Source organism: Giraffa tippelskirchi, chromosome 4 (genome assembly GCF_054371585.1).
Source record: "Giraffa tippelskirchi isolate mGirTip1 chromosome 4, T2T-mGirTip1v1.2.pri, whole genome shotgun sequence".
In the NCBI taxonomy this organism is placed as follows: domain Eukaryota; kingdom Metazoa; phylum Chordata; class Mammalia; order Artiodactyla; family Giraffidae; genus Giraffa; species Giraffa tippelskirchi.
Window position 1 is genome coordinate 125,574,073 of NC_137278.1, and position 13,848 is coordinate 125,587,920.

The following is a 13,848-nucleotide window of genomic DNA, read 5'->3' on the forward strand; positions in this document are numbered from 1 at the left end:
AAGAAAGACTGTAAGTCCAGATCCATTACCAAGCCATTTCTTAATTAGCTTAGTTTCATTTCTTGTTAATAAGCAGCTGAGATAATGGAGTGAGAGAAATTGGGGTATCACTCGGGATGGGGAGAAAAGAGGAATCTTTGAAGAAGTGGAGAGGTGGGGAACTTGAGTGTCTAACAGTAAGCCTCTCTTTATTTTTTTAAAATAATTTACGTATTTATTTTTGTCTGTGCTAGATCTTCGCTGCTGTGCAGGCCTTTGCGCTGTTGAGCGCGGGCTTAGTTGCCCTGAGGCAAGTGGGATCTTCCTGGATGAGGGATCAAACCCATGTCTCCTGCATTAGCAGGCAGATTCTTTACCATTGAGCTACCAGGGAAGCCCCTAAGCCTCTTTTTTCTAATCCTCTTGTCTTTCTGAACAGGGCCCAATCAGTGTATTCGCACTGAGGTATAAATGACTGAAAAGCCCAAACCAAAGGCACCGTCCTCCAGTGGCCTGTCGTCAAGAGGGATCTATGTTGTAGGGACCAGCACTGAGGAAATCTGAGTTCTAGTTTCAGTCTGTCAGTGGATCACACTATAACCTTGGGGAAAAACAGCCAATGAACCACGTAAAACATTCTAACCTGATAATTCTTAAAATATTTGAGGATGGTTGCTCTATTCCAGCCCCCTCCCCACTCCCAAGCCTTCAGTTATTCCAGATGAATCCCTCCCGTTCTTTGTGGTTCTTTAGTTTCTGGTTTAGCCTTGTTGCCCTCCTCTGGTTGGGTTGCAGTCTGTCAGGTCTCGGTTCAAGGTACCACGAATGGAATATAACTTTCCAGATGTACCAGGAAATGAGTACCACCCTCTCTTTGTCATGCACTCTGTACTTCCATTAATGGAGGGGAAGTACTGGGCCTGCTGGTCAACTTTGTCTTATTAGTACTTTCCTGCCATATTGTGCCAATCCACTGGGCTGCATATGTATCCATCCAGCAGGGCTATCATGGGCTAAAGATCTCTCCAACCTCTCCAGAAACAAATTCAAAAAGACATTGGTAAAAAGCTTGCAGACATTCAAATATGTTATGTGGACAAAAGTCCCTTGGTTTACCTGTATGCAGGCACAATCAAAACAGGAATTGTTATTTCTTCATGAGCTTACATGGGCTCCCCTGGTCCTCTTCCCCTATTCTAATAATGCTCAAGGATCATCCTGGTTTATATCCTGTGCTGGGTTGCCTCCAGACTCACTAGGCTCTCATTGTCAAGATCCACCTACTTCTCTTTTTTTTTTTTTTTTTTAATTATTTATTTATTTTTGGCTGTACCGGGTCTTTGTTGCTGCGAGGGCTTTTCTCTAGCGGGGACTGCTCTCTAGCTGGGCTGCTCAGGCTTCTATCGTTGTGGAGCATGGGCTCTAGGCGTGCAGGCTTCAGTAATTGTAGCACGTGGGCTCAGTAGTTGCGGCTTCCAGGCTGTAGAATGCCAGCTCAATATTTGTGGCAAACAGGCTTTGTTGCTCCACAGCATCTGGGATCTTCCTGGATCAGGAGTCAAACCTGTATCTCCTGCACTGACTGGCAGATTCTTTACCACTGAGCCACCAGGGAAACCCTCAGTTCAGTTCAGTTGCTCAGTCATGTCTGACTCTTTGTGACCCCATGGACTGCAGCACGCCAGGCTCCCTGTCCATCACCAACTCCCAGAGTTTGCTCAAACTCATGTCCATTGAGTCAATGATGCCATCCAACCATCTCATCCTCTGTCGTCCCCTTCTCCTCCTGCCTTCAATCTTTCCCAGTATCACAGTCTTTTCCAATGAGTCAGTTCTTCACATCACGTGGTCAAAATATTGGAGCTTCAGCATCAGTCCTCCCAGTGAATATTCAGGATTGATTTCCTTTAGGATTGACCAGTTTGATCTCCTTGCAGTCCAAGGAACTCTCAAGAGAAGACTTGAGAAGGAAAGCCCACTTCTCCTCTTTAAAAAAAAAAATGTTTCCTACCTTTGATTGTCTCTGATTTTCTGACATCACGTCTATTTCTCTGATCATCAAGTGCTGTGTTGTGCTTAGTCGCTCAGTCATGTCCTACTCTTTTTGACCTTATGGACTGTAGCTCACCAGGCTCCTCTGTTCATGGGGATTCTCCAAGCAAGAATACTGAAGTTGGTTGCCATGCCCTGCTCTAGGGATCTTCCCAACCCAGGGATAGAACCCAGATCTCCCACATTGTAGGCAGATTCTTTACCATCTGAGCCACCAGGAGGATTACCCAAAGGAGTGTCAATCATCTCATTGTAAAATGCCTAATTATGTGACATGCAATTTTTAATGCATTCCTTATAGAAGTCACTCCTTGTAATAGGGGCAGGTATTGTAACAAAGACCACAAATAACAGGGAATTATAAAAGATGGCAGCTCTCCTCCACCCACACACCTCAGTAATAGCCCTGGGTGTCCGTCTTTATGCCAGTGCCAAGGATCACGGTTCTTCAATCTGCTACAGAGTCGCATCTCTGTAAAGTGGCACTTGTCCATATGGTTCAGAATGGTTCATCACATCCCCTTGGTTGCCATCCATGCAGCAGAAGGAGAAAAGAGGGAGAGGAAGGCACATAGCTTCTCTCTGAGTACAAACCTGAACTTGCATGTGTCATTTCCATTTCTGTCCCATTGGCAAGAATTTACAGACTTGGGCCTCCAGCTGCAGAGGAGACTTGGAAATGTTTTTACATCAGCCGTAATATACCCATCTGAAAATGCATGGCTCTAGCTTTACAGGAGAAGATGGATACTGAGGAAAATTTTAACGTTGACATTAAGGAAAATCTAGCAGAAACTGCCGTACTCCAATCCTGCTTCCTTTCTGTGTTTCACAAGGATCCCTCTCTTTCCTCAGATCTGAAACCAAAGAGTCGATTCTATTTTTTTCTAGGTCTTTATAGTCATTCATAAAATCCTATTCATTTTTATTATATTTTAATCAATTCTTAGAATAATTTTTAGCCATGCCTTATTTTTCTGTTTCACATTTACTGCCATCTGAATACAGATTCTCATCCTTCTTTGGCTTTGTCAGCCCTGTCCAAGTTGATCACCTTCCACCTGCTCACTGCTTGCTAGGAAAGGATACAGGCAAATCTTCTCCACTGGCAGTGATATTGGACGTCATTTTTGGCTGCCGTTAATGCTGATGCCTCTTCGAGTTTGGAAGTGGGGGGGAGTAGAACAGATGTTCTGACTTGGTCCGTCCTCAGAAAGGATAAGCAATCATTGCTTCTTCCACTGTGACCTTCTGCCTACAGTCAGTTAATTCCTAATGACCCTGGCTCCACCCACACTTCCTTCCAGAGAACTGTGCTCCACCAGTTTATGTCATTGTTTTGCCCCCTTTGAGGAACTATGTTTTTCCATTTTGTCATTTCTTGACCAGACTGTAAGAACCTATCAACTCATTTCTCTGAAAACATACTGTCCTCCTCTAATCCATTCTGCTCTGAAACAAATTAATCTCCTTAAAATACTGATTCATTTTTCTAAACTCTTCCACTTAAACATTTCTAAATAGTGGGTTATTTATCACAGCAGGCGTGGAAAATGCATGTTGCTTTATTCAAGGCCAACTTCAGTAATCAAGATTCTCTTTCCTGCTCAACCCAGATGAAGCTTTAGGATACTTCTTCCACAGTTGGTGCTACCAACTAATTGGAATTGGCAAGAGAGATAAATCTGGTTTATCACCCCTCACCTACAAAATTATTTCTGAAAGTTGGGCTTTAACAGTCCTTCATCTCTGAGCACCGATTTTGTGCACCAAAATCTTGTTGTTCAACGTATGCAGATCCTGTCTCCTCCAGTAGACCATAAGCTTCTGATTCTGTGTTTGCTTTTTCATTACGTGTCTTGGTTCTGCTGACAGAGTTGAAACAGATACTGTTCACAGGCATCCTCGGGTCAGAAAGGAGATGTTGAAGGTGCTGAAGTCTGAGCTGATGGATGAAGGAAACAAGGCCAGAAGGGAAATCTGAACTCTCATCAGGAAAGGCAGTGCAAGGCTGTAATTAGAAAACTGGTGCCAGGTGTGAAGTCCAAGGAACGAGGCAAGGTCACACGTGGAAAAGCCAGAGCCTAGGGGCCAGAAGGGGAGGGAAGCGAGTCGGATTGCAGAGTGCAAGTTGGGACAAGGCAAACAATTCAGAACTAAGCTTGTGAAAGCACTTCTTGGAACTGTCAGAACTGCCTGTGTACAGGATCAGCCGTTAACACAGAACCATGCATGTAACCCGCATTAATGCAGAGATAAGCATAAACATAAATCATAAAGCAATCCCTTCTAATCCTATGTTGAAACACCACATTGAACTAGAAATTGCAGTACTTTCAGTCTCCTACATCCAGTTTTACACAAAAATATGGACTGGGCAGCTTTCCTTTAAATTCTCATATCTCTCGATGTCTATAAGACAGTATTTAAGTCAGAATGGAAAAAAAGGAAGCTCTCACTATATGCAGAAATAATCAAGCAGACCCTGAGACAAGTAACAGATGGAAATAAGACTAGCTTTACCCAGGGCCTCTTGCAGATTAGACCCCCATGAAGCCTTTGTTGCCCTCTCTGCTCCTGCCAAGCCTGAGGGACAGACTTCTTGCTGCAGCTGCCTTTGCAAAAATTAACATCCTGCTCCTGCCAAGAAAGCAAGTGACACACACAGCACCTCTCCTTGGATTTGTTTTTCTCCATGGCAGGACGCATGCCTCCCAAGGAGGCCTTTGTTTGTATAATCAGGAGGGCTGCAAAAGCAAAGCAGGGAGCTGAAGGTGAGCCAGGAAGGAGAGAGTGGCACCTGGAAGCCGGATAAAACACCAAACAGCCAGGTGGTGGAAACAGGGCCAGCCAGCATGCCCCCAAGTGAATGGAGGCAAGTTGACTCATGAAACCCTGGGAACAGCGAAGAGTGTTTGCATCCACACGATGAATCATCTAATGTGTAAGTCAAGCCATCAGCTAGAAGTAATCTTGTGCATAAAAGCAAATTTGAGTACTTTGCACACAAGCTAATGAGATTCACTTGTATGATCATGCAGTGCTCAGAGCTGGGTAAGTGTGGCAAGGCCGAAGGAGGAATCTAGCTGTGCCCTCAGGAAATGCCTTTCCTTGTGGCCTACAGTTTCAGCCACATGGTGCTCTGTGTGGGGTGTGATCACTGACAACAGGTTGGGCAGGATGGCATTTGCCCCGCCCTGTACTGCCTTCAAGTCCTTCTTTATTTACAGTGCTGTGATGGGGAGGATGCCTTCTGGGTACAAGGACTGGAAGGGTGCTTAGGGTTCTTTCCAGTTTGCAATGGACTTTCATGCTGATTGTGGAATGTAACCTGCTTGGATGACCAACTGCTGACTGCTGTTGGTCAAATTGGTAATGGATGTTTGGCTTTGGGCAGGCTGACATCTATTCCGTATTCCCTTAAGAGTAGTACCTGATTGCTTTTGAAGATTTATTCCTCTTTAGTAGGTACAGCTTGATAAGACTGTAATCAAGGGGCCCTGCTCTGCCTCAGCTGTGGAGCAGGCGTGTAACCGATGCCACTTTTCCAACAGCAGTGTTCCCTCGTAAGAAAGGTAGGTGTTCTTGACGCCATAAAGATCTAGAAGGTTGCTCTGGTGACAAACTTGGTTTTCCAGTCATTTCTGAATTTGGTTCTAAGAGTCTATTCTTTTTTGCTATTTCATGTCCTTCCCCCAAATCTCCCTTTTTGCTTAAGTTGCCAAGAGTCAGTTTCTGTTGCTCATAACTGAAGACTCCTGACTGATAAGACATTCATGTACCTGAAGTTTCCACTACTACAAAGATGTTCAAAGGAGTGGAGATTATTAGTAAACCCAGTAATCTGATTACATCTATGTATTTTACAAGGCTCCATACAACAAGTCTTCTCTTCCTTACTATTCCTGCCTTGGAGTTTCTCTTCTGATTAATTTATTTCAAATATTTTATCAACTATTAATCATGGTATGATAAATGAGCAGTGAGTCATCTGAAACCTTGCTTATTCACAAATGTCTTTCACCCTGACAGGTCTTATAGGGGTGGGGGTGGGGTTTGTGGTCTTCTGTTCCTTATATGAGTTATGTATTCAACAATCAGTATGTAAAAAGAAAGGCAATCACTTGTTGAATAGAAAAATGCAGTAAAATACCCAAAAATAAGGGAGAAAAAGAAAAAAAGTAATAATGTTTTGAATTAAAGACACCATCAGTTGTCAGAAACACTTATTTTACGTACCACTAAAAAAAAAAAAGTTACTGATCAGTTTAAGGCACGCTATCCCAACTTCAGAGATGTTGCAACACGTGCAAAAAAAAGTATGCTTTAAAGTGGTGAAATTTGGTAATAAAAATGATAACTAAATATACAGAACCCTTGGATAAATCTTGGATAAAGTGTTAGTTGCTCAGTCATGTCCAACTCTTTGTGACCCATGGACTGTAGCCTGCCAGACTCCTCTATCCATGGCAAGAATACTGGAGTGGGTTGCCATTTCCTTCTCTAGGGGATCTTCCTGACCCAGGGATCAAATACAGGTCTCCTGCATTTCAGGCAGAGTCTTTATCATCTGAGCCACCAGGAAAGTCCACCTACATGATAAGTCCTGGTCTAAATGTTTCACATGTATTAGTTTATTTAATTCTAACAATCTGAGGTAGTATGATGTAGTGTTAACACACTAACATCCACAGGTATAGCTGAAAGTAGGGATCCAGCTGCTCACAGCTCAAAAGCCAATAAAGAGGCCTGGTTGGTGGAAAGGAAACTTTACATTATTTTGAATGCCAGCAGTTGGGGTCAGGGTGGGGAGGTCAGATGTCTGTCCAGAGGCTAACTCTTTCCCCACTGACAATCAGTGGGCTAGAGCTTTTATAGGCTGTGGGAAGGGGTTACATGCAGAAATAACACAGTCATCTCTGATAGTCATCTTGAAATTGGTCATCTGTGGTCTGACTAGCATCATCTTGATTGTTTTACGTACAGTTAACCTTTAGTTCCAGGGCGGGTTTGTTTCCATTTCTTTGAGGCCAATTCTCAGGATTTTGGCAGCTTATGTCATGACTACAGTCTGCTCATCATGTAGCTAGCTTCTTCTACCTGGCAAGGGTTTCAGTATCTGCAAAACAGCTCACAGGGTATGGCTCAGAATATTATCTGTATCCCTTGAGAAGGAACTAGAGGTCCTTGACTTTTCTTAATAGCTAAACTATTATTATTTGGTCTCCTTTGACTGTTTTCTTTTGTTTCTGCATTTTCTCACTTCTCTGACTAAACTTATTCTTTGGCTAGTTTTTCAACAGACAAAAGGCAGGCAGAGGACATGGGGGACAAGGATCACAGGGTTTTGCTCCATTTCATAGGCAGCCAAACAGGTGACTTGAACGTGTTAGTTGCTCAGTCGTGTCCAACTCTCTGTGACCCCCATGGACTGTAGCACACCAGGCTCCTCTGCCCATGGAATTCTCCAGGCAAGAATAGACTGGAGTGGGTTGCCATTCCCCTCTCCAGGGGATCTTCCTGACCTAGGGGTTGAACCCAGCTCTCCTGCATTGCAGGCAGATTCTTTACCATCTGAGGCCTAATGTAAATTCATTTATCCTAACTGAAAATTGTATGTTTTAATCAAAGCAACAAGTAAAATTGTGTGAAAAAGTATTGCTCCGATGTTTGTTTCAGGAGACTAATTTCTAAAATGCAACCTTCTCTTGGGCTCAAAACTTCATTCTTAGTTTTGTTTCGATCCTTACCATTTAAAAAAGAAAGTCATTCTTTTAATCTTTATTCTATAAAACTTAAAAAGACCTCGAACCAAAAGCAATAAATATTTTAATTCCCTACCTCCATTGCTGGTTGTGTGCATTGAAAAGCAGTGTTACTCAGCAGTTCTCTAAAGATATTACTACTGGTGTGGAGGGGCTTTGCTGTAACCTGAATAAACCCCAGGGTTCCTGTGGCCAGTCTAAACACAGGGAGCATTCAAGAAACACAGTCCAATAATGAGGTGTGATTGCTGTCTTTCTCCTTCTTGCATTTCTCAAAAAACATTGAAATCTTATTCATAGTTTCACAAAATTATTTCTTAAATTTTTATTTTCCTCATTATTCTCCTTCTAAAATTGCCTCATATCTCAAAGCTTCCCAAGACCTCTCCTCTCCCTTTCTTTATATTCTGCTCCTCTCTTGGTCTTCGCTTTTCTTCCTCTCCTCCTTTATTTCCATTGTTTTATCTTTCAAGAAAGTTCTAGCCCTCTCTGATGGCAATCATTTCTTCCAGTTACTGAGTCTTCCACTCTTATGTGTAGTTTGATTTATGTGGGAAGACCATGAAGTGTGAATATCAAATTAAGGGAGAGATGCTGATTAAACTTAGTAAGGTTTTCATAGAGGGGACAGGTCAGGAAAGAGGCAAGACATTTCCTTCTGTATTAATGATATTTTGCTTCTTCCTAAGAAAATGTAATGGGGTCATTTATATCGATAAACACTAGGTACTTCTTTGAGATTACAATACATTAGCATACTAAAGACACTGAGAAGACTTGCAATAAGGAGTTTTATTTATCTTTGATTAATCTATTATTTTGCAAATGTATGTAAAAATGAATCTTTTTAAAGATTCACTGCACTTCCTCCCAAATACACATAGCAGTTCAATTCAGTGGCTCAGTCATCCACTCCTTGTGACCCCATGGACCGCAGCTCGCCAGGCCTCCCTGTCCATCACCAACTCCCAGAGTTTACTCAAACTCATGTCCATTGAGTCGATGATGCCATCCAACCATCTCATCCTCTGCCATCCCCTTCTCCTCCTGCCCTCAATCTTTCCCAGCATCAGGGTCTTTTCAAATGAGTCAGCTCTTCACATCAGGTGACCAAAGTACTGGAGTTTAAGCTTCAGCATCAGACCTTCCAGTGAACACCCAGGACTGCTCTCCTTTAGGATGGACTGGTTGGATCTCCTTGCAGTCCAAGGGACTCTCAAGACTCTTCTCCAACACCACAGTTCAAAAGTATCAATTCTTCATTGCTCAGCTTTCTTTATAGTCCAACCCTCTCATCCATACATGACTACTGGAAAAACCATAGCCTTGACTAGACAGACCTTTGTTGGCAAAGTAATGGCTCTGCTTTTTAATATGCTGTCTAAGTTGGTCATAGCTTTCCTTCCAAGGAGTAAGCGTCTTCTAATTTCATGGCTGCAATCACCATCTGCAGTGATTTTGGAGCCCCCAAAAATAAAGTCTGTCACTGTTTCCATTGTTTCCCCATCTATTTGCCATGAAGTGATGGGACAAGATGCCATGATCTTAGTTTTCTGAATGTCGAGCTTTAAGCCAACTTTTTCACTTTCCTCTTTCACTTTCATCAAGAGGCTCTTTAGTTCTTCTTCACTTTCTGCCATAAGGGTGGTGTCATCTGCATATCTGAGATTATTGATATTTCTCCCGGTAATCTTGATTCTAGCTTGTGCTTCCTCCAGCCCAGCATTTCTCATGATGTACACTGCATAGAAGTTAAATAAGCAGGGTGACAATATACAGCCTTGACATACTCCTTTTCCTATTTGGAATCAGTCTGTTGTTCCATGTCCAGTTCTAACTGTTGCTTCCTGGCCTGCATGCACGTTTCTCAAGAGGCAGGTCAGGTGGTCTGGTATTCCCATCTCTTGAAGAATTTTCCACAGTTTATTGTGATCCACACAGTCAAAGGCTTTGGCATGGTCAGTAAAGCAGAAATAGATGTTTTTCTGGAACTCTTGCTTTTTCGATGATCCAGCGGATGTTGGCAATTTGATCTCTGGTTCCTCTGTCTTTTCTAAAACCAGCTTGAACATCTGGAAGTTCTCGGTTCACGTGTTGCTGAAGCCTGGCTTGGAGAATTTTGAGCATTACTTTGCTAGCATGTGAGATGAGTGCAATTGTGCAGTAGTTTGAGCATTCTTTGGCATTGCCTTTCTTTGGGATTGGAATGAAAACTGACCTTTTCCAGTCCTGTGGCCACTGCTGAGTTTCCCAAATTTGCTGGCATATCGAGTGCAGCACTTTCACAGCATCATCTTTGAGGATTTGAACTAGCTCAACTGGAATTCCATCACCTCCACTAGCTTTGTTCATAGTGATGCTTCCCAAGGCCCACTTGACTTCAAATTCCCGGATGTCTGGCTCTAGGTGAGTGATCACACCATCGTGATTATTTGGGTCTTGAAGATCTTTTTTGTACAGTACTTCTGTGTATTCTTGCCACCTCGTCTTAATATCTTTTGCTTCTGTTAGGTCCCTACCATTTCTGTCCTTTATCGAGCCCATCTTTGCTTGAATTGTTTCCTAATTCTAATTACAGAATTATAATTATAATTTCTAATTATAGAAATCTCTAATTTTCTTGAAGAGATCTCTAGTCTTTCCCATTCTGTTGTTTTCCTCTATTTCTTTGCATTGATCACTGAGGAAGGCTTTCTTATCTCTCCTTGTTGTTTCTTTGGAACTCTGCATTCAAATGGGAATAGCTTTCCTTTTCTCCTTTGCTTTTCACTTCTCTTCTTTTTTGTGCTATTGGTAAGGCCTCCTCAGACAGCCATTTTGCTTTTTTGCATTTCTTTTTCTTGGGGATGGTCTTGATCCCTGTCTCCTGTACAATGTCATGAACCTCTGTCCATAGTTCATCAGGCACTCGTCTATCAGATCTAGTCCCTTAAATTTACATATAGTAATCCATGAAATACCATTTGGATAAAGTAGCCTTAAATTACAAAAGCTGTAAGCAGAGTAACTGGAGGCAGACTTGGAACATCAACGTAGAAAAGTAGGATGGATGTTTCCCTGAGGACAGCCATAATTTGCATGTCACCTGCACCTTTCACACAACATGGAAAGCAGTGTCACCTTGCCTCTCATCTGGCCATTATAATGAGATAACTTAGCCAGAGTAGCCACTGACTGAGTTTGTCTGGTCAATATTTACCTAGGCACTAACTGGTTCTGGAGAGTAGTTGTCCTTGACTCTGATTTTGCCAAGATGTTCTGTGTTATTACCTCCCCAGGTATCTTGATTTACCTTGGATGCTAGCCAGACCCTAGAGCTAATGTTGGATATTAGCCCATTAGCTCATTAGCTATTAAATAAATTTAGTGTCCCTGGCTGTGGAGTGTATGATTAGATTGTAGATGGGCTTGTCCATCGCTAGAGGTACTATGTAGCTGGGTATCTGAGCAAGTTTCCATGTGGGATTGGAAAGGATTAGGAAATAGCACCTGAAGCCACATGCACTCACTTAGGCATCCAAAGCATGGCATAGATTCAGAAGTAGGGGCAACAGCTGATGGATAATTTTCAAACTGGTGACGTTTTTGCTGGATCTGATCACATTGGAAATCTTCTTATACAAAGGCATAGAGGGTTCATTGTTAATTAAAAAGAAAAACAATAGATAAACAATTCTTAGGCAATCTAGGAAGCAGATTTGAATAATATGATTCTTATTGCCTACTTTCCTTTGAACTATTGTAATTTAGAGCACTGCCAGAGGCCAAGATCCACTCCCATAACACTGCTTGAGGCTTCTAATATGTTGGAGATTTGCACCAAGTCAGTATACGTGACTGTATTCACTAACATTCTCATCTGAAATTCTTTGGAAGTCATTGGATATCTTAAAGAAATTCACATCCAAGAAGTTATTCAACTTAGGCAAAATTTGGGGAAAAAAAAAAATGTGTCCAAAAATAGGGTACTGTATTGGTTTACTATGTTATATCCATTTATGGTAATCACCAGTGCTATCCACAAAATGTTTCCAGTTTTTCTTCTGTAAACATGGCAGGATTACGTTTCTTGTTAAGTGAGGCCTTGTGACTAGCTTTAGCCAAGGAAATGTAAGCAACAAAAATGCAAGTAGCATGCTGCTTCCAGGCAGAAATTTTAAAGATCATTGTGTAGTTTTCCATATTCACTTTTCCTTCTGCCTGGTCATGCCGTGGAAACAATATGAATTGCAGCCCCTGGGTGACCCACAACAGATACACAGAGTGAGCAAGAAATTAAAAATTGTTTTAAGTCACTGAGATTTATGTTTGTTACTGTAGCTTAACTTGGCCTATTCAGGCTGATACCATGCAATGGAATACTAAACAGTTCATGAAAAATCATAGAATATAAACATATTAGATTATAGGAAAATATACAGATAATATATTAAGTAAAATATTAATTTTAACAGACTTTTGTTCGATCATGGCAAAATATATATGAAATAGGGATTCCTGGGATAGATTACTGCTGCTGCTGCTGCTAAGTCGCTTCAGTCGTGTCCGACTCTGTGCGACCCCATAGACGGCAGCCCACCAGGCTCCGCCGTCCCTGGGATTCTCCAGGCAAGAATACTGGAGTGGGGTGCCATTTCCTTCTCCAGTGCACAAAAGGGAAAAGTGAAAATTAAGTCGCTCAGTCGTCCAACTCTTAGCGACCCCATGGACTATAGCCTATGAGGCTCCTCCATCCGTGGGATTTTCCAGGCAAGAGTACTGGAGTGGGGTGCCATTGCCTTCTCCATGGGATAGATTGGATCTTCAGAATTTGAAGTTGGAAAATATCCCATTAAAATGGTGCCTTTGTGGGTGGAGACTAAAAGGTGACCTTTGCGTTCAGCTGCCTCTTCGGGAACACTTAGATTTGGATCTCCAAGGCAAATATTCCTTTTCCTTAGGAAAAACAAATCATGCCCTCTTTCTGGGATCAGGAGAGGGCACTGGACCTCTCCTCCAAGGTGTGGTGAAGCTGATGATTCTTAGTATTGGGGAATGAGCCCACATAGGGGTCATCTGGTGACTAGACAGGAACCATTTTGGCCACAGCCTCTGAACCCAGACCTCAAGCTGAGACTCTAACTAGCGCTGGTTGACCTGGAAACTGGAGGGCCTGTCTTGCAGTTTGAAGGAAATAGCCAAGGAATGAGTGTTTCCCTTCCTTAGGCTCCCTGTGGACATGTAAAATCAGTCAACTACAAAGGCTATCTGGAGCAGCAGGGCCACCAAGGGTGAGTTCAATCCGAGAAAAAAAGAATGAGGGCCCTCAGCAAGGGTCATGGTCAGAGTAATTGAGAATTCCATGAAGATACAGGCAACACTTCACAGCCAGTGGAGGTGCATTCATCTCTTTCTCTAGGGGAAAATTCTCAGCTCTCAAATTGCTCTGAGACTTGTCACCGTGACAAGGCAGGAGGAAGCAGGTGTGTGGCTGGGCTGCACCCTGTCTCACATTTTTGCTCTCTCTGAAGACAAAAGAGGATGACAAATAAGAAGGGCTCACCACAGGATGCTCTTTCCTGAGAACATGAGCAGTCCCAACAGGGTACGAGAGAAAATAGTTATCTGGAAAGGCTGCAATTAATAGTGTCAGATGTAACCTTTGTTCTGATATGAAATGTCTGCACGAAGACATCACCTAAGGCCTAGTGCTGTCTCTACAAGAAAGCTTTTGTCCTCAGGGGCAAAAGTCACCACTTACTCCATCGTCTCAGAGGATAGTGATCCTTCTAAGCCAGCCTGTCAGGGACCCCCAGGTTAAGCAGGGGGTCTCCAGGTTCAGTCTCCCAGCTGTTAACAAATGAGCCCTTTCTGTATTGCTCCCCCCAAACCTACTGCCATGCTGATGCAAATGCCCCTTCTGGTCAAGTTAAAATGTCATTAAAAGTGTCAAATAATTACCTCAAAGCTGTGGCTATGAAGCAAAAATAAAACACAGGTCGGAGAATTTGTGTGAATAAAATGTTCACGTGAATAGTGAAGGTGAAGAACATGTACACATGTGCGTGTGTAT

At 42.6% G+C, this 13,848-nt stretch overlaps 1 protein-coding gene across 1 annotated transcript in view; it reads left to right on the forward strand.

The window, feature by feature from the left end:
* Positions 1–13,848, forward strand: part of CRADD (CARD and death domain containing adaptor protein) — a 355,216-nt gene that overhangs the window by 285,194 nt on the left and 56,174 nt on the right. The gene's annotated exons all lie outside the window — the stretch shown is intronic.